We start from the raw sequence: 19,759 nt of genomic DNA, 5'->3' as shown, positions 1-19,759 counted from the left end.
CCAGCCCTCCTAGAACTCATGCTCTGGTTGAGGTAGGGACAGACCATAAGCACATAAATAAATAAAAGTGCGAGGTAACTGTATGTGATGTAATAGAGGAATATGATACAATGTGAAGTGCAGATGCAAGTCTACAAATGACAGTCAGGGGAGGCATCTCCAGGGAGCTGATGTTTCAGCTGAGACATTGATGATAAGAGGAATTAGTCATGGGAAGATGTGGGCAGATGCATGTTTCAGGCAGAGGAAACAACAAGTGCAAAGGTCCTGAGGTAGGAAAGAACTTGGAGTGTTTTGAGTAACGGCAAGAAAGACAGTAGCTTGGAGCAAAGCGATCAGGGCTTGGAGGTAAGAGATGGTATTGGAGAGGTCGGCAGGGGTGTGAGGAAAAAAAAATCTAAACTCCTTATGCTGGTTACAAGGGCTCCTTGTAATGGAGGAGTGAGATTATGTGATTTGTACATTTGACATCATGCTGGGTTAAAGGGGGACCTAAGGAGGATCAGGGAAACCTCAGGAGCCCATTGTAGTCACCCAGGCAGGAGACAGGGTAGTTTCGATAATAGACACGCAAAGAAGTGGATGTATAATGGATGTATTTTGGACGAAGAATTGACACCACTGTGAAGATGCATGGAGTTGGGTCCCCATCTGGACGATGAACTGCTTGAAGATATAAATATAATACAATATTACATATATATATATATATATACACACACACATGATATAAATATAATACAAATAAATGTAATACAATATGCTACCCAAGATGAGAAAGCTTCACACAGACCTCCCTTCTAACTGAATCGCCATTGATCTTGTCACATACCCAGCTCTTCTTTTCTACATAAAGTTCCTTGAGAGCCTACTCTTCTTCGCATCCTTGAAAGCTTGTGGCCTGAGGCATTGCACCCAGTAGTTGCTCCACAAATATTTGCTGGCTGCCTTTAGACATAAATCAATCCAAGTTTATTATTATTATTATTATTATTATTATTATTGTATTGCTCTATCACCCAGGCTGGAGTGCAGAGGCACGATCTCAGCTCTCTGCAACCTCGACCCTCTGGGTTCAAGCGATTCTTCTGCCTCAGCCTCCCAAGTAGCTGGGATTACAGGCACACGTCACCATGCTTGGCTAAATTTTGTATCTTTAGCAGAGATGGGATTTTACCGTGTTGCCCAGGCTGGTTTCGAATTCCTGAGCTCAAGCAATCCACCCACCTTGGCCTCCCAAAACGCTGGGACTACAGGTGTGACCCATCAAGCCTGGCCATCCATGTTTATTATTAATAACAATATAAAGATTGTTACTATTTACTGAGGGCTCATGGTTGATGTGCCAGGTACTGTGCTGAGCGTTTTGCCTTCAGAGTCTCGAATAACCCCTACCAAATCCCTTTAAGGTGGATTTTTTTGTTAGCCCCATTCTATAGCTGAGCAAACTGAGGCTTAAGAAGGTGGGACAGCTTGTCCTTGAACATGCAGCTTGTAAATGGTGGCATCAGGATACAAACCTTGTTCTGCCTGGCTCTGGAACCCAGGCTATTAGCTGAAAAATTGTGTTCATTCTTCCTTTATGAATAACCAAGCCTCAACCCTATATATTTTTTTCTTTTCTTTTCTTCTCTTTTCTTTTTTTTTGGAGGGAACAGGGTCTAGCTCTGTTACCCAGGCTGCAGTGCATTGGCACGATCATGGCTCACTGAAGCCTCTACTTCCCAGGCTCAGGTGCTTCTCCTGCCTCAGCCTCCTGAGTACCTGGGACTACAGGTACACACCACTACACTCGGCTAATTTTTAAATTTTCTGCAGAGACAGAGTTTCACTATGTTGCTTAAGCTAGTCCTAAACTCCTGGGCTCAAGCGATCCACCCACCTCAGCCTCCCAAAGTGCTGGGATTATGGGCATGAGTCACCATGCTGAGCCTACCTTGCATTTCTTAAAGAAGAAAACGAGAATAAACGGGTGTGCTGCAGAGCTCCTGGACCTGTGTCCACATTGGCTTTCTCACTTACTAGCTGCATAACCTTGGGAAAGTTGCTGGCTCACTTCTTCCTCCCATCTCACAGTATCTGTAAAATTTGGTGGGTTAGGATAGAAAGACTGTCCTAGATCACAGCACACGATCATTTATGCTTCTCTACAGGCTTGTGGTGAATGGAAAAGAACTCCAGCTGTGGCTTAGACAGCTCAGCTTTGCCACTTACTGGCTGTGTGACCTTGGGCAAGTTACTTAACCTCTCTGAGCTTCATCTGTAAAATGGGGATGATGATACCAACATCTATCTCCGTGTTTGCTGGAAGAATTAAGTGTGCCTGCAGCAAGCACCCAAAATGTGCTGGTTGTTGTCATTTCTATCCTAGAGGTGCAAATTCAAGGTTAATAAAATGGAGAAGGAACTACTTCAAGGAACTGTTTCTAAAGTTACAGAGTGACGTAGCTGGATTCCTCTTAAGTGCTGCACACCCCCCACTTCTGTGATCTCAGGATTCCGCATCCAGGGATTCCACCTTGGGATTCCAAGGCCCAGGAGCACCTTGGAATGAGAAGGGTTAAGTATCCATCCAGCTCATAGATGCAGAAAATCTTCACAAAGATGCAGGGGAAATATTTCCATTTCTGATAAGGACTAAAAATGGAGCAACTCATTCCATATGGGCTGGCGAGAGGGGCAGGAAGGGGCTGGTGGATTCCACAATGCGCAGGGCAGGGCAATTCCAAGCTGATGGATGACCGGCTGGCCTGGGACAGGCTGACCGGTCTCCACCCTGGAGGCATGAGGAGGGAATGGGGGGTGGGGAGAGAGAGAGAGAGGGAGAGAGAGAGAGAGAGAGAGAGAGAGAGAGAACCTGAGTCTGAAACAAGGAGGAGTTTGCAGGAGTTCACCCAATTTTTCTTGTGGGTGGCAGCAAGAACTTGTGTCAGCATCTGTCGTTTTGAACTAAACAGCAGCTTTAACCAGAAAGGGATGTGGAACTGTGGGAAGGGTACCGACATTCATTGTTTTTCAGCTTTGAGTCAATCTGGGCAAGATCTGAATGGATTTTCGAGAAAATCACAGAGTACATCTTGGTGGGCTGTTAGACAAGACCAAAGTATTTTATTTTCCTTAAAATGGGTACCTGAAAAATAAATTAAATATTACTCGAGTTGAATTAGATTACCTGGGCATTTGGCTGGATTTGTACCACCAACATGGGTTACCTTCTTTCCTGTTCTGTTCTCATCCTCCGGGTTACTACTTAGGCTGTGCTCTCTGCCTGGAAGTACTGTTTTTATTTATTTATTTTTAACCTGGGAATTTAGCACTTATGAATGCTGTTTCTTGGCCAGGCATTTTCTAAGTGCTTTCTAGAACATTAACTTCTGTAATCCTCCAGTAAAGTGGTAGGGTTAGTGCTATTTCTGTAATCCTTCCAATAAAGCTATAGGGTTAGTACTATTTCTCTTATTCTTCCAATGTAGCTATAGGATTAGTACTGTTTCTGTAATCTTTCCAATAAAGCTGTAGGATTAGTGCTCTCATCATCCTAGTTCTATTACAGAGGAAGCTGAAGCACAAATAGATAATATAACCTGTTCTCACCTCTCGGGTGGTGGGTGGCAGAGTGTGGGTTAAACCCACATCGCAGAGCGGCCTGACTTCAACTTTCACACACTTACCACTACTCTACACCCTCCTCTGACTCTCCCTGCACCTTCAGGTCTCTCCGTCAATTTTCCTGGTCATGGACACTCTCTCAGACAGCCCTAAGAGCTGGGTTACTGAGTCCTCTGCTCACCTCTTCAGCCCATTTAATTGCCCTCGTTAGGGTGTGAAAGAGTCCCAGCCCTGCCCCAGTCCAGATCTCCTTTTGAGAAAGAACCCTCTGCCCAGCTGTGAGCAGCACAGGAGCCCGCAGATCTAGCTGCAGCACCTTCCAGAGTCACCTTGGCTTCTGGCTAAAGCCAGGTCCTTTCCTGGCTGATGACTGCACATGACCGAGGTACGGGCCTGGGCAGGTTTTCCCGGTGATCTCTGCTCCAAAGCTCCCTGCTGTGTGGACCGAGGTGCTGCTGTTCATCTCCATGGCAGCTGGAGGCTCTCCCTGCGCATCCCGCTTCTCCACTTCCCTTTTCACTAGCCTCCTAAGGGTGGGGGCCCATCTAGATTCCTGTGGTCTTCCCAGTCCCTAACTCTGTACCCAGTAGACATTCGCTCGATATTTGTAGTGAGGTAATATTTTGAAAACATGAAGTGATTTTTCTTTTGATATTTTGATATTTACTGGGTTTTGTTTGCTTTTTTGAGATAGGGTCTCACTTTGTCACCTAGGCTGGGGTGCAGCGTTGTGATCATAGCTCACAGCAGCCTGCAACTCTTGGGCTCAAGGGGTCCTCCCATATTAGGGGTCCTCCCATATTAACTAAAGGAAGTCCCATAAGACTTCCCTTAGTTAAACACTTACTGCTAAGCACTTTTTAATTTTTTTTTAGATAGGGTCTCACTCTGTTGCCCAGGCTGGAACAGTGGTGCGATCATAGCTCACTGCAGCCCTGAACATCTGGCCTGTAGCAATCCGCCTGCCTCAGCCTCTAGAATAGCTGGGACTACAGGTGTGTGCCACCAGGCCTGGCCTCCGGAATAGCTGGGACTACAAGTGTGTGCCACAAGCCTGGCTACTGTTATTCTTTGCATTGTGCCAGTCACCCCCAACTCCCAGCCCATTTTGTCACTCTCTACCTCCATTCCAAATATGTGTTTGTTTTTTTGTACTCCTTGTTTCAGGGAAATGTTGAAACAGCAGAAAACAAAGGAAAATAGAATCTCCCTCCAGCTTTTGAAATTCAAAATTCTATGTCCTTTAATGAGGATCTCAGGTCATAGAAAATACATTTGGTATTTATTATGAATAAGGGTAGGCATTAGCCCCTGAGCCAGAGAAAGGATATCTAGGCTGGAAGGGAGAGGGAAAGATAGGTAGAATTTGAGAGGGAAAATAGATAAAGGAACCAAGGGGAAAGGATCTGACCTAAAGAGGTGGACTGACACAAGAGGCTGGATCAACCTCCACCTGAAGGTGCATTTTTCAGGAACCAGGTAGGATCTGAGCAGCATTAGATTGCCCAGCTTCTGCTCCAGAAAGTTCTGGGGATCACACTAGCTGTCTTTCCTGGTAGCATCTGGCCAGGGTCTCTCATCCATCATAATCAGCATGCTACTTGTTGGACGTTCACCCTACAGAGGCCCTGAGATTTGCCAGCTCCCAGTGTGACCTTCCCATTGGAACAACCTCTCCTTTCATCATTCCAGGATACTCATAAGCCCTAGAGATGGAGGGTAGGGTTCTGAATACACTGAAGGGGCTGATGGTTCAGAAGACCAAAAGCCCCCTGTGTACTGCACCTGGACAGTACTTAGACCAGCCCAAGTTTTCCACGGAACTGGGGTAGTTATAAAAGACTCTGCTGGTCAATGAACATCTAGCTTTATTCAGGTATTGGGTCAAATGTCACTCTTCCAGAAGGCCTTCTCTGACTTTGGACCAAGGTCTTAGTTATTCCCCAACTTAGCCACAGGTCTATTTCCTTCCACATGTCACCCTCAGAAATAATCTTCTGTATTTACTTGTTTAGTATCTCTCTCCTGCCTAGTAGGTGAACTCCACAGCTGTAAGATCATACGGTCTTGTTCACAGTTCTGTGCCCAGTGCTTGGCCCAGGGCCTGTCCCATCCTCATCCTGTAGGAGGTACTTAATTGTCTTGAAGGAATAAATGAGCTCTTCCTTGTCTTCAAAAGAACGTCCAAACCTCTCAATGTGTCAGTGCAAACTTCTTATTGGCAAATGAATGAATGAATTCATCTGGGTGTAAGGGAGCAAGTGGAGGATTGGGAATAACTGCTGCATTGTTATCTCCAGTCCCCAGTAGTTGGTCAAGAAGGGGAGGAAGGTGAGGCAGGTCAGAACATGGGGGCTGGTCTGTTCTGGAGGGTTAGGGAGTCAGACTGGTCACGGAAACAGAGACAATCTCAGCTGGGGCCAGGGGCCTTGTTGTTGCACTCAAGAGACAGAAATGGTCCAGGTGGTCATCTGTTGCTTGAGGTAAGCAGTAAGGACAACGATCTGCCTGTTACATTCTTGCTGCTATGAAGTGGACCTTGGCCAAATTTAAAAGTCTAGCCTCCTTCCTCCCAACTTTCATTTCAATCGGATAAAATTCCTGATCACTCAACTCAGTTTATGGTCTCTTAAAAGTTTCTCCCCTGAAGTCACAAATCCTTCAAGGGCCAACCCAAGTGGGGAACACCATCAGCTTGCTTTCTGCATGAGTCCTTGATGGGCGCTGAATTGGTCTCATCTGTTCACTCTGCCTTCAAAGTCAGTGATAGGAGCTGCTTGCCAGGGCCCTCTGGGGAGGTAGATCTTCCCTGCAGAATGTGGAGGGGTTTTCTGGGGGCACTTTGAAGGAGATCCGTATTCTCTATTTGATTCAAGGACCCAGGCATATCTCCAGTCCCCAGTAGTTGGTCAAGAAGGGGAGGAAGGAGAGGTGGGTGAGAACATGGGGGCTGGTCTGTTCTGGAGGGTTAGGGAAAGCCAACCAACCAAAGAACAGCAAAGGTGAACCTAATTAATGAGCATGTAGGGAGCCTTACCAAAAATGTATTTGGAACTCTATATGTTCCCAAAGTAATCCATAAGTTTAAAATAAAAATTAAAAAACACAGGCAAGCCAAAAGAAATAAAACATATATATATTTCTAATCCCTCTGCCTAGACATAACATCATTAACATGTTGTGGTTTAACTTTCCAATACTTTTATGCATAAATATATATGTTTTTATTAAAATAGAGTTATACAGTATAAACTGTTATATAACCTCTCAGTTAGCAATATGTCAGGACGTATTTCCTTGAAAATAAATGTAGAGCTACATCATCATTTTAATTGTTACATAACAGTCCAATGTATGGAAGGCCCAGAATTAAATAGTAATTTAACCAGCTTATTATTGTTGATAATTAGGCCCTTTCCAATTTCAGGCACTCATAAATAACAGTGTAGTGAGCACCCATTGATTTTCCTCTTTTTGTACATTTCCGCATATTTCTTTAAGTTAAATTTCTGGTCAAAGGGTATGCACATTTTATGGTTTTCTTTTCTTTCTTTTTTTTTTTTTTTGAGACAGAGTCTTGCTTTGTCACCCAGACTGGAGTGCAGTGGTGCAGTCTTGGTTCACTGCTACCTCTGTCTCCTGGGTTCAAGCCATTCTTATGCCTCAGCCTCCCAAGCAGCTGGGACTACAGGCACGTACCACCACGCCTGGCTAATTTTTAGTAGAGATGTAGTTTTGCCCCACCACACCTGGCTAATTTTTAGTAGAGATGCAGTTTTGCCATGTTGGCCAGGCTGGTCTCAAACTCCTGACCTCAAATGATCTGCCCATCTCAGTGTCCCAAAGTGGTTGCATTATGGGTGTGAGCCACAGTGCCTGGTCCTTTCATGACTTTTCTGATATATGTTGCCAAGATGCCTTTCTGAAAAGGTATCAATTAAATTCTCATGAGAATTAGTCATGAGAAGATGCCTTGATAAACATTACTTTAAAAAGACAATTAGACAATACAGAAATATAAAGTAAAACGTATTATTTTTTAATTTTTCTTCCTAGAGAAGATTATATTTTTACTGTACTGATATCAGATCCCAATTTCTAAATGATCTTTATAGACTAACTCTACTCTCTTCGTAAGATTTGCTACTGGACTATAAGCTCTGGGAAGTAGAGGTAGTATTTGCTTTGTTCATTTTTTTGCATGGTACTACGTAGTTCAGGGCCTGGTATGCAGTGGGTGCTTGTTGTATTAGTTATCAATTGCTGCATAACAAATTAGCCCCAAAGTTAGCAGCTTAAAGCAATAAACACTGATTATCTCACATAGTTTCTGGGGGGTCTGAAATCTGGGAATGACTTTGCTGTGTGGTTCTACTTCAGGGTCTCTCATGAGGTTGCAGTCAATACATCAGTTGGGCCTCTGGTCTCATCTGGAGGCTTGATGGTGGCTGGAGGATCCTCTTCCAAGATGGTGTACTCACATGGCTATTGGCAGGAGGCCTCAGTTCTTTGTCACATGGTTTTCTCCACAGGGCTGCTTAAGTGTCTTCATGACATGACAGCTGGCTTCCCCCAGAGAACTGATCCAAAAGAGAGGGCAATGTGGAGGCTGCAGTCTGTTTTATGACCCAGCCTCAAAAGTCATACTTTGTTATTTCCACAATATCTTACTAGTTACATTGGTTAGCCCTATTCAGTGTGGTAGGTTCTTATACAACTAATTCCAGGAGGCAGGAATGATTGAGGGTCGCTTGGAAGGCTGGCCACCACATTTTTTAAAATGAGCTGAATGAATAATTCAGTGAATGAATGAAAGCCTCAGAACCAGAAGAGGTTAGTGACACTCACCAAGCCTTCCAAGCTGTTCTGTGTAGGGATGTTGTAATTATCTGAGAACTGAGTTTGGACTAAGCTGTGCATTCACTGTAGAAGCTGCCAGTCTGAATTATTCCTCCCTTGAGTCAGGATAGGTGAACAAAGGCTAACAACTCCCAAAGACATTTGGAAAATTCCCAGGGGAGGTGGGGTCTTGTGGTTCAGACCACAGGCCCAGAAGGAGGCTGGTTCTTGCTGCTGTAAGAAATGCCAGGCCTACATGTCAATCAAGACATGGTGGGTCATTTGGGCAAAGAGAGGTCACTCTCATTATTAAAATACTCAGTAGTTTATTACCTCTATAAAGCCATTAGCCCAGGGAGATGAGGGAAAAGTGGTTTCTAGCACCCTTTGCTTCTCTGAGGTCCATTAGCGTCAGGGTTGTAAACTCAGTCTTGGGCTGTGGGTAACTGGTTTTATTGTCCATTGATTACCTGTGCGTGTCAGCAAGTCTCAAGCATCCTGCAAGCATAGACTCTGGCCATATAACCATGGGCGACTCCTGGTCATTCAGCTGTACACTCTACGTCTTAGTTTCCCCATCTGTAGAGTAATGGGCTGGACAAGATCCACGGTCCTCACATTTCTCACCATCAAAGTCAACTTATTTTAGTTTACTTATGTCAGGTTTATACCATGTTTAGAATGATTTGTCTAGCAAGCAGTATTCCTTAAGAACTGATTTCTCTTCCCCATTAATATTACTAAGAACAGTTAGCTTTATAGAGAAAAACATGTGTAACTGACCATCAAAAATTCTGATTGCCACAGGCAGGCAGCTCTCATGGTCACAGCATCTCATAACATCTTCATCAAGCTGAGAACTGCGGGAGTAATTGGTCTCCAAGGATTGTTCCCTCATAATTGCATCCAACATTTTTGGACAGCTTTCTATATGCCAGACATTGTTTTGAACACTTTGCATATTCTAAGTTCCTAATCTTTACAACAACTCTTTGAGATAGGAACTACTACCATGAGAAGATTGAGGCACAGAGAGGTTTCATCACAGACCAAACACCACAGAGTTTATGTGTAATGAAGGCAGGACTCAAACTCAAGCCATCTAGCACAAATGCTTAGCTGTTAGCCACTAAGCCAAACTGCTTTTCTCTGACCGCATTTCCCCAAGGTTCCACTGTGAGAAGTGCTCATTTAGCATGTCTGCTGGAAGAAATGTGCTTGGGTAGCCAACCTGCTCATTTTAGGCTTTGGAAGTAGAGAAGTAGCCTTTGAATCATTGTGGGTAAGCCCCTTCACCTCTCTGAGCCTCAGTTTCTTCCTCAGTAAGATGGAGATAGTCTTATCTTGCTCAAGATTGCTAAGGAGATGAAATGCAAGGTACTAGGTTAATAGGGACTAGTTAGTGTTTCTATTCTTAACCAAAGGAAGTGAAGACTGACATGACAAAGGCAATTTTTTTTGTGCCTGCAAGATGAAATTAATCTCCCAGGTAAACAGGTGGGGATATATGCCAATAGAAAAAGAGTGGTTCCTTATTTGGCAAGAGGTAGTATAGGTGGAAGCTGGGATAGGTTGGAGATTGGGAGAAATCATGCCTGTATTATCCATTGAGTTTTGTGGAAGCAGACACTGAACCAGAGTTTGGGGTACAAGGTGTTTATTGGGGACCATATCTATGAAAAGGAGGCAGTGTTTATTTCTCCATCATGGTTGATCTCTTCTGCAGGCTGTTCCAAGAAGGGCATGTCCTCGAGTGAGGCGAGGTGACTCTCTGCAGCTGAGAAAGGCCCTGAAGGGTCTGCTGTCCATCTTTCCTGCCGCTGGACAGCAAGTCTTCCTTTGAAGAGGGATCTGGAAGGTGCATCTTCATGTCTACCAAGTCTGCTAGGCTGATGGGATGATGAAAATCAGGAGAGGAATGATGAGGTTTTGGGGCTGAATTGACAAACCATATTTTAGCACACTTTCTGCAACTCCTTCTGATTCCCCTAGCCTAGGCTGCATACATTGTGTCTCATTGTCCAAGTCCTGCCTGGCCATCAGTAATGCCTAATAACACCTCCCCATGTGGCTGGTGATACCAACTTTCATCTTTGCAGAAACTCTCATGTTGATGAGCTAGTCATCACGGAGCTCAGCTGGGAATTCCGGAAGTTTTCTACCAGCCTCCTCTTGACTAAAGGCTTGCAATGGGAGCTTTTGAGGTTATTCACACTTCAGTCATAACATTTGAGAACACAAAGAGACAAAGTCTTGGCTAAATATGCCTTACAAAGGCAAACTGTTTCTGGGGTGCTGAAGAGGAGGAATGGTTGGACCCAAGGACTTCAGGGAAGTCAGAGAGCCCTAAAGGAACGCAGGCTGTGGGCCAATGGAGAAGTCAGGCTGAGGTCCTGCTAAGTTGTGTCTTTTTGCTTCCTTAGGCTGTTGAAGAATGTGTGTATACTTCACAGAGTTGGTGGATTTCTGGAGCATCTCAAAAACAACTCAGCATTGGAAATCACAAGAGAAATCAATGACAGAGGCAGAGTCAAATCAGAATCAACAAAACTGTGAGGACAATTGTCATGTGAATTGGAATTTGATGACTTAAGAGTCTGAATAATAATTATAGTGTACCTTTGCATAATGTAATTCATCATTTATTTTTGTAATAAGATATTTATATAATCAAACAGTAGTATAAATGGATAACAACTAATTATTATTATGGCTGATATTTGTTAAATATGACTGGGTGCTTTGCTTGCATTATTTCATTTCATCTCTGAATAACTCCATTAAGGGAGATATTATTATTGTTTCCATTGTACAGATGGGGAAATGTAGCCTCAGAGAGATTAACTCATTTGCCAAGTTCCCATGTAACTAGTAAGCTGTTGAGCCAGTTGAAGTAGCAGGCTTACTCAGAATAACATAACGTGACTTGGCTTTTAAGAGCACAAGTTCTGGAGCCAGATTGCCTGGGTTTGACCTCCAGCTCTACCATCTATTAGCTATGTGACTCTGGACAAGTTTCTTAGCCTCTCTGTTCCTCAGTTTGTCATTTATAAAATAGGGTTGGTAATAAGTGCATACCACAGAGAAGTGGTAGGAATATTAAATGAGTTAACACATGCAGCTCTCTTAGAATAGCACCTAGCACACAACAGGTATTGGATAAGTGCCAGTCTTAATTATTTGTATAGATGTATCTGGTCCTAAAGCTTCCAGCCATTTGAACCCTGCCATGGTGATGAGAATAATGGTATCCTTTGACTGCTGAATACAGGACAGAGGGCCTGTACAAATGTCGTAAATAATGGCTCAAAGGTCCAGCCACTGTATCTGTATACAGTCAAATACTGAGCTCATAATTCTGCAGGTCAGCAATTTGTGCTGGGCTCAGCCAGGTGGTTTTCTGGTTGCAGTTGGGCTCACATGCATTTGCTGTTAGCTGCAGGGGTTGGCTGGGGGCTAGCTTATCTTAGAGAGCCCTAGCTGGCTTCTGTGCTCCATGTAGTCTGCCTCCAGTCAGCTAATTCTCACAGTGATTGGGCAGGTTTCTAAGAGGAAGAGATGAAGCTGCGAGGCATCTTGAGGCCTTGACTCAAAACAGGCATAGCATCACTTCCACCATATTCTATTGGTTAAAGCAAGTAACAGGTCAGCTCTGATTCAAGGGCTGGAGAATAGGCTCTGCCTTTTCATGGGAGGAGATGAAAACTCATGTTGCATTGGAGCCTGTACACAGAGAGGAGGATAAATGCACCTTTATTTGGAAATAATCCACAATTACTATACAACCTACATTCAGGGTTGGTTCCAGTTTTAAATATTCTGCTCCAGTATCACAATAGGCTAACTTTGACATGTTCTAGAAAGATCAACCTGTTGGCATTCAACTTTATTCATGAGTCTCTTGTACCCTGTATCAAAACAAAAGTGTTTTTCTGCATATATGGCCCAAATTGTAGCAAGAAAGGTAGAGTTTTCAGCAGTGTTTAACTTGCCACTTTGAGGCCAGAGACTTGGATTCAAAATCAAACTCTACTCATTGTTTGCTCTATGGCTGTGTTACCCACTTCTCCTCTCTGAACTTCAGTTTCCTCATCTGACATTGGAATTACAAGAGTTTCTTGATCACCAGACTGTTGTAAAGATTAAGAGAGACAGCAGGCATGAAGCACCCAGAACAGTATCTGGTCCCTGGCTCCATGGGTATTTAATTAATAGTAATATTATTATTCCCCTACCACTGACAATGGGAACTACTTTTTCCATCCCTGCTCTACAAATTATACAAGCAAGGAGTGCGAGTGATGCATTGCCACCTTGCAATCTATGTGATGACCTCTGGATATTTTGAATCTCATATCCTCCTGCTGGGAGGATAAACTGAGTCACTTATCTTCTCTAAGCCAGAAAAGCAAGACAAAATGAATAACCGAGTACAATATTTAACCTTGCGGTGCCCCAAAGAGAGGAGACCAATTGGAAGGATTAGAAAACAGTTTGGAAACATGAAGTACGGTGTCTACAAGTACTTCTTTGGCTAGCTTGTTTTTTATTTTGGGGTGTTTTTGTTTTTGCTTTGTTATTTTGCTTTATCTTCCCCTACATAGATCTCAACAGCCTTTCTTTTTCTTCCACTACATAGATCTCAACAGCCAGAGCTCCAGACCAGGGTGTCTTAAAGTCTTGGAGGGTTTGCTCAGTATTAAAGAAAGTGTGATCTGGGCCAGAGAAGCTTGTGTCTGGAGGCCTTCCAGCTCAGCTCTGTGGCTCTGGCATGTAAGAATATGGTTCTGATCAACACCCTCAGATTGGAGTCATGCACACCAGCTCTGGATTAGGCTTTGCTAATGGGTCTTGAAGGATTCTTGGGTTGGGAGAGACTGAGAGGCAGGTTTCTACCAGCCAAGACTCTGGCTCAGCTTGGAAAAATGTGACATTTCTGAACATCCTGCTCAAAATTCCTGACCTTCTTCACTTTGTGCTTTGCTCTGTTAAGCCTGGGGCTCAGGGCAAACCTCTCCTCTTGAATAGCACCTGGGGCAGTACCTTCAGAAATGGGGAATGGATAGAAAGAATTTGTCATTCAGAGTTGGAAGCACAGGCTCTGTGGCTGGTTGACTGTTTTCTGAACTCCTCTGAACCCCGAAGATTCTTTCCACTCTGATAGGTGGGTAGACAGGCATTATTAGTGCCTTCTATCAGATGGAAAAACTGAGGTCATGATGGTGCTGATAATAATTAAAGTGTGCTGATTGTTTCCTACGTGCCAAGCAATATGCTAAGTGCTTCAGATGCTTTGTTTCATTCAAGGCCATTCATTGTTTTCCATTTTACTAATGAGTTCACCAATGTCCAGAGAAGTGAAGCCACATGCTTAAGGCCTCATAGCTGGTGAACAGCAGAACTAATGTGCCATGCTATTCTTCATAATCGTGCGCACTCTTTCTAAATAAAACGCACTAGAGGTTCTGATTTGCTAATGAGATCACTATCCCTTCCTCCAATTACATACCCATGTGGCTTAGACTAGCATGGTCTCCAAACTTTTTCTTTTGAATGGTTTCTGTTATTTATTCCTGCATTAAAAGAACCATCCCTCAAGCTTAGTCAAGTAAAACAAACATTTTCTCATGGTTGTTTTTGTAGGCCAGAAATTTGGCCATGGCAGAGTAAGGTGGTTTATCCATGCTCTGCAATGACTGGGAACTCAGCTGAGGGGGCTGAAATAGCTGAAATGGCTGGGATAGATTGCCTGGAGCCACGTGTCTGCGGCTGTCAGTTAGGTTCCTCGCTTCTTCTCCAGAGAATGTCTATTGAGGCTGGAAAATCCAAACGTCTTCTTCACATGTGTGTCTAGGCTAAGATGTCTGGAGCAGGGCGGGCTGCTCATGGGTCTCTCTCTGTTTACATGCTCCTCCTGATGGCTAGCTTGGCTTCCTCATGGCATGGCAGCCTAAGGGTAACCAGACTTCTTGCATGATTTAGGTTTCTAAAACTCCTCATTTCAAGACGCCTAGGCAGAGGCTGCAATGTAGTCTTCTTAGGAGCAAGCCTTGGAAGTCCCAGAAGGTCAGCCAAGGCCCTAAGCGTGGCGGCCATGGGGGTGTACCACTTGGAGCTCCCTGCAAGAAAGAATTTACCCTTCTGCTGGGTGCAATGGCTCCCATTGCAACCTCCAACAACCGTACCTTTAGGAGCTACTGCAGCATTCCAGCCAAGAGAGCTTCCAGCCAATGACTGAGCCTGGTGGAGTACTAGGGCCTGGCCATTTCTGCCCAGTGCAGAACTCTTCTAATGAGCAAATTGCTCCACAGTTCCATATTAAGTTGCCCAAGACTTTGTCCAATCTGCACTGTGGTGTAAGGCTCTTCCTGTTCATTTCTATTTCCCTTTCCTTGATCTTTCTGGAGTGCTTTGCTATGCCCAATAAACCTCTTGTGCTCCTAACTCAGTCTCACCAGCTGCTTATCAGGGGAGCCAAATTGATACAGAGAGGCAAAGCCAGATCCAAGGAGAGAGGAATTAGACTCTACTGCTCAGTGGGAGGAACAGCAAAGAGAAGGCAGCTCTCTTCATCTGCAGCATCGAATTTTTATTGATTCAAAACATATAATAGAAAAGTTTATACAACACAAGGCTGCGGCTTAATGAACTATCACAAAGAGGACACGCCCACATATTTACCACCAAGATGAAGAAATAAAACCTTACCAGCACCACAGATGTTCTCCAGGGTCCCCCTTTCACATCACCACCCACTGTCCTACTCAACGGTAACTAATATCCCAACTTCTAACACTAGGACTCATTTGACCTGGTTTTGTATTTTATATGACTGGAATCATGGAACATACACTATTTCATGTCTGGCCTTTTTCACCTCATATTAATTGTGTTTGAGGTTCATCCATGTTATTGGGTGTGACAGTATTTGTTCATTTCTACAGTTTTGCATTCTATTCTATGAATAGATTATAATTTATTTATACATTATTATTACTGTTATTTGAGACAGGGTCACACTGTTGCCTAGGCTGGAGTGCAGTAGCACAGTCTTGGCTCTCTGCAACCTCCACCTTCCCAGCTCAAGTCATCTTCCCACCTCAGCCTCCCAGGTAGCTAGGACTACAGGTGCATACCACCATGCCTGGCTAATTTTTTGTATTTTTTGTAGAGACAGGGTTTCATCATGTTGCCCAGGCTGGTCTCCAACTTCTGGGCTCAACCGATTTGCCAGTCTCAGCCTCCCGAAGTGCTGGGATCACAGGTATGAACCACAGCACCCGACCTATTCTATTACTGATGGATATGTACACTTTGTTGATCATGCACCCTACTATAAAGAAATATTTGAGCATGTAATATATATATATATGTATATTTTATATACATACATACACACACGGTATATGCACCACTATAGTAATATATTTTCTACACTGTAAAGCACTTACAGAAATACATAGATATCTTAAAAGAAGAGGTAATCTAGAAGCGTTCATATTTTCTTTCTGCATCCCAGTAGATCATTCCCCCCTGCCCCCTGCTTTATTGGCTTCTGGCTTAGGGAACAAGATTCTGATAACATGTCTACTTCAACAGGAGACCATGTGGCATATTGGGAAGACCATGGGTTTTGAAATCAGACAGACCTGGGTTCGTCTCTGTGTACTAGCTGTGTGTCTAAATAAGTGATGCTATATGTAGAGTTTCTAGTTTCTCACATATAAGCCTTGCATTCATCTAGGGAATATTTAATGGGCACCTACTATGTGCCAGGCATAATTCCAGGCACTGGGAAGACAGAAGAGATCCCTCAAATCATATGTACCGGGCATAGCTGTATGATTCTAATCCTGGGTGGAAGTGAAGAATTGGACCCAATGATCCAGCATACCCCACGGGCCAAAGGAGCCCAATGTGTTTTTGATAATTCTGGAAAAGGTCCTGTGTTGAAAGCAGATAACACAGAGCAAGCTCTCAGGTTGCTCTTCCCTGAATTTTCCTGCCTTGGCCCCTCTCATCCAGGGCTTTCCCTCCCCCAGCCTCTCCTTCATTATGCAGTGGTGGTGGGGGTGTCTCTGATGGCAGTGGGAGGAAGTCAGAAGAGATGGGGGAGGCAGAGATGGAAAGGCAAAGGGCAGAGCAGTAGAGATTTCAGAGACCAACTGGTTCTATCAGTCACCCCCTCCGCATGCCCACCTAATGGTACCCTCCTCTCTCCCTCTCCCCAAGTTATCTGCGTGGCGTGTCTAATTGAAATTGAAGACCTGCTTAACTGTGCACCTACCCAGTCTGATCTCAAATGTGGGCTACCACAAAATATGTGCTGGTGCTTCCAGTTCCCAGGAATCTGACAAAGTGATTGATGCCCAGCAAAGCTATTTCTTCAGAGGTCTGGAGCCAGTCTCTTGTTTAAGCCTTGAAATTGAAGATCCTTCCAACACACCAATCTTGCGCTAATGAACCTAAGAAGACTGAAGTGAAATGTGTGCCAGGCAACCCTGAGAAACACCCACAGGTTTGTGTTAAAGCTTGTATTTGTGCTATAAGACTGCCTTGCAAATAAACCCTGAGATTTTACCAGCCCACAAAAACTGTAAGATAGATGAGGCCTGCTTGACTGACAGCATGCAAACAATTCTTAATCCACTTGATCAGGGTGGTTTTAAATCAGGAGAACATTGTCTTGAAAACAAGGGATTTTCTTTTCCATCAAATATCCCTTGGAAAATCTGGTAAAAGCTCTAAGTCCTTTGATCAGGAAAAAATGCACATGTACAGATACATAAAATTGTACATAAAATTCTAATAATAACAATGAGGAGAATTTAAAACAGCACAAGTACTCTTTTAAGTTCTTAAGTTCACTAATTTAATCCTTATTAAAATTTCGTGATATAAACACCACTATTATCCCTATTTATCCAAGGTTGCTCAGGTACTAAGTGGGGGATCTGGGAGATGAGTCCAGAACTCTGGTCAGTGTCTTGTCTTTTCCTTCTTTCTTTCTCTTTCTTTCTCTTTCCTTCCTTCCTTCCTTCCTTCCTTCCTTCCTTCCTTCCTTCCTTCCTTCTTTCCTTCCTTCCGTCCTTCTTCCCTGTCTCCCTCCCTCCTTCTCTCTCTCTCTCTCTCTTTCTTCTTCCTTTTCTTTTATTTTTTTCCTTTTGAGATGGAGTCTTGCTCTGTTGCCCAGGCTGGAGTGCAGTGGTGCGATCTCAGCTCACTGCAACCTCCACCTCCCAGGTTCAAGAAACTCTCCTACCTTAGCCTCCTGAGTATCTGTGATCACAGGCACGCACCACCACACCGGCTAATTTTTGTGTTTTTAGTAGAAACAGGGTTTCACCATGTTGGCCAGCTGGTCTCAAACTCCTGACCTTGTGATCCACCTGCCTCAGCCTCCCAAAGTGGCATGAGCCACTGCACCCGACCAGTGTCTATGTTTCTTTTCTTTTTCTTTTGAGACGGAGTCTTGCTTTGTTACCCAGGCTGGAGTGCAGTGGTGTGATCTCAGCTCACTGCAAGCTCCACCTCCTGGGTTCACGCGGTTCTCCTGCCTCAGCCTCCTGAGTAGCTGGGACTACAGGTGCTCACCACCACGCCCGGCTAATTTTTTGTATTTTCGGTAGAGACAGGGTTTCACCGTGTTAGCTAGGATGGTCTCCATCTCCTGACCTCGTGATCCACCCACCTCGGCCTCCCAAAGTGCTGGAATTACAGACATGAGCCACCACGCCCGGCCAGTGTCTATGTTTCTAAGCACTACTTCCAAAGTACTTGGCAGAGAGGGACTCTGATGGGAGTGACCCGATTATAATTCGTTGTGAAATTAATGATTCAGGTTTCAAAGTATCACACTTTTTAAAAAGATTTACGTTTTACACACTCAGGTGGATATCTGTTGTTTTTGCCTGTCTGACACCCTTTCTTCTGTGGCCTTCTCCAGCCCCCTGCCTTCAGTCTTGGTGCTTCCAATGAACTTGACTCCAGTCTCTGTGGGATGGGCAGGTGTGTGTCCTAGACTTGGCTAACGAGACCCAGCATTCCCCTGGCTATGAGGTTGGTTTTGGAGTGACTACATAGTTCATGCTGGACCAATCCTCACCATAAAGTGTTAGACCAGGGACTTTCGATGGAATTACTGGGAAAGCCTCTTCTCTGCTGAGATTGCTAAAAAAAAAAAAAAAAAATTATCATTTTTGGGTAATCCAATAAATAAACACCCTTGAGAATGAAACTAAAACAGAGAAAAATAGAGGCTAGAGATAAAGAGAACTGAAGTCAAAATTTTGCTGGTTTTGATCACCTTAATGCATCAATGCCTGATCTCCTCTTGGACAAGTACACGAAACAATACTTTGGCAGTAGGAGTTCTGTTTGGGGTAGAAAGAATCCTGGTAAATACACATTTTTATCATTGCTCTCCTTTTTGTCTCCAAATGCAACCTCTCTCCATGATACGGATGGCAACATGAGGCAGCATTGTGTTTCAGACCATACAGCTTCATATAGCGCTCACTGGTTACAAAGACCTCAGACACCTTTCCTTTTTATTATGTTCCAGACACCTCCAGTATAGTTGTGGGGTCTCCCAAGTCTCTTCCTCCCATGCTCAGCATACATACATTCTTAAACAGCAGGTGTTCCATCATTGCTTGCCAGTGTCATGGAATTGTAAATAAGGCTTTTGCTATCCTGGAATTTGAGCCAAACTTCAAAGCTGAGGCTCATAATGGCTGTTGAGGGCTCAGACATTCTAAAGAAAGGGTCTGGACCCCCTTGTCAGGATTACTTGCAATAAGGGACCTAAAATTGTTCTTATCACCCATGACACAAAGCGGCAAATATGAAGGAAAAACTAAATTGTGAGGATTTCCTCCAAGACAGTTGTTAGAGCATGCGTCTTTCTCTTCATGCTGTTCCTTCTTCCAGGGTGATCCTTTCGCCTTCATGTAAGTGGTGAATTTCAGTTATCCTTAGAACTCGCGTTAAACATTGCTTCCTCTGGGGCCTTTCCGTGTTTTCTGTAGCTAGGCCTGTTGCTCCTGTCCTCTGTCCTTTCTCCCAGAATCCTTAATGTTTATTTAGGTTATAGTACTTGAACATGGACACTAATAGTGTAACTGTGTGACATGTGTTGTCTCTCCTGTTAGGCTAACAGAGCTAACCTGGCATTGACCTGCACTATTCACCTCTATACACGTGCAGGAGGGAATGGGGTGAGCTGCCTGCAGCTCTAACAGCCTTCCTGCTAGAGGCAAGCCCCTTTAACTTGCTCAGCACTGCCACAGGCTTGCGTTTGCAAAAATGG

At 44.0% G+C, this 19,759-nt stretch overlaps 1 long non-coding RNA gene across 1 annotated transcript; it reads left to right on the top strand.

Moving 5' to 3' along the window:
- Positions 1-275: 275 nt before the first annotated feature.
- On the top strand, positions 276-10,973 carry LOC108512186 (uncharacterized). Its single transcript, XR_001880527.1, has 3 exons — positions 276-348; positions 10,175-10,306; positions 10,872-10,973. It is a non-coding gene; the product is annotated as an uncharacterized LOC108512186 (long non-coding RNA).
- Positions 10,974-19,759: the final 8,786 nt, after the last annotated feature.

Source organism: Rhinopithecus bieti, unplaced genomic scaffold (genome assembly GCF_001698545.2).
Source record: "Rhinopithecus bieti isolate Rb0 unplaced genomic scaffold, ASM169854v2 scaffold_26532, whole genome shotgun sequence".
Lineage (NCBI taxonomy): Eukaryota > Metazoa > Chordata > Mammalia > Primates > Cercopithecidae > Rhinopithecus > Rhinopithecus bieti.
The sequence above is the reverse complement of the archived record's forward strand: the minus strand, read 5'-3'. Positions and strand labels throughout refer to the sequence as shown.